Source organism: Prosopis cineraria, unplaced genomic scaffold, assembly GCF_029017545.1.
Source record: "Prosopis cineraria cultivar Desert tree isolate PC_DT_omini unplaced genomic scaffold, ASM2901754v1 PC6, whole genome shotgun sequence".
In the NCBI taxonomy this organism is placed as follows: domain Eukaryota; kingdom Viridiplantae; phylum Streptophyta; class Magnoliopsida; order Fabales; family Fabaceae; genus Prosopis; species Prosopis cineraria.
In genome coordinates this window covers 11,476,969-11,478,709 of record NW_026555337.1, presented here as the reverse complement: position 1 = coordinate 11,478,709, position 1,741 = coordinate 11,476,969, and positions in this window count along the sequence as shown.

Sequence of the window (1,741 nt, the reverse complement as noted above, 5' to 3'; positions counted from 1 at the left end):
TCAGCTTCCTTGCTTTGGTATTGACCTTGGCTGGTTCCTGTAAGTAATAATTTACATTTCACATCATTATTTTGTAGGTGCACGTTTGAAGTTAGGTTTTAATGTTTGTATTACTGTATCATAATCAAATAGATTTGTTTTTTGCTTTTTTTTATCTGTTTTTGGTTAGTTTTAAATGTTTTGGCCACCATATATGGTATAGCGTCAGATTCTGCTAGAGCATACTATACCTCTATCTATCTTTTACTACCTTGACTTGTTCTTTTTTGCTTAAATTTCGTTTTCTTTTGTCCCCCCCCTATTTTGTTAATTCTAATCTCTTTTTCTACTATTGAGTATAACGAAAATACTATGATTTTCTTTCTTTCTTTCTTTCTGGATTGTCTTCACTGAGGTTACAACATGCACCAAAACTCAATTATGATATCATTGTCATCTGTTGTTTTTACTCTTTCCTTTTTTTATTATAGGAGAAACTGTTACATGCTTCTTTATTTCGCAAAACTACCAATTTCAAGAAGCATTTATTATATTTTTCTCAAATGGTACCTCATAAAATCAAAATTTATTTTCACGAGACAAATGCGTTTCATTAGTTACAAGAATAATTTGGTCCAAAATTATTTATTTAAGGCCTAATTATTATACTCAATCAACTTTTTAAAACTGTGTGAGTTGATTACCTTTTTTCTTATATTTTAAAATACAAGGAGTAGTTTCTTTGGTTCTAAATGTAGGGCGCATCTAACCACCCTACCAGAATCAAAGAGAGAGAGTTAAATTATTAAAATGTTTTTAGAATGAAATGACTTTCCAAGTTTATCTCTATTTAAAAGCATAGATTTTAAAAAGAAAAATTCTAGGTATATGGGTGATTTTGAAAAAAAGCTAATTAATACTTCATCTTTTTATGTAAAGTAACCCATATATAGGGGCTATATACCAAATTATTCTAAAAGGTGACTAATATATAAGATCAGAGGGAGTATTACAATAGTGGGGCCACCCTATTGAATTTAACCTTGAAATTAACTAAAATTAATCTTGATAATTGATAGGTCATTGTTAGCAACATTTTCTCATTATGCTAGGTTTTAAAAGATAGGACTTTAACTATTGATTTGGATGGGCAGAACTCTTAAAAATGAAGAAGGAAAAACTCCTAAAAATGGTAAAAAAAAATTACTATTTTAAAAAATTTATCCTTCTAATGTTCTATCTTCTTTATTTTCTTCCCAGTTTCCCCTAACCAAACTAAGCCTTAGGTTCATTTTGACTCTGCTGAAAATTTGGTCATATTTTGAGACTCTTCATGAACCAAAACTGGTCCCCTTCGAGGAAAATTGGATGGATTTATCCTTATTCTAGTGGATGTTTTTCCGTTTCTCATATAGTTTCATAAACATGAGGAAATTCTAAAGTTCTTTTTGTTTTTCATTTTTATCATATATTTGATTTTTTGATCCCTCTCTTTTCCTCTCTCTAGATATACCATACTGATAGAAGTCTCACATTAGGGATGAGCCCTCCCACCAGCAAGCAACTAGTTTTTGGGGATGAGCTCTCTATTTAAATTTGTGTTTGAAACATTGGTGCTTTAATTTCATTAAGAGACCAGTGTTATTGAGAAAGCTACCCACTGAGGATTTTGATTGGCAACAGGTTGATCGATGGGCTATCTCATCCTATTGGCTTATCTTTTGAGATAAACTCTTCCTTTAGACTTATGGTTATAACACAC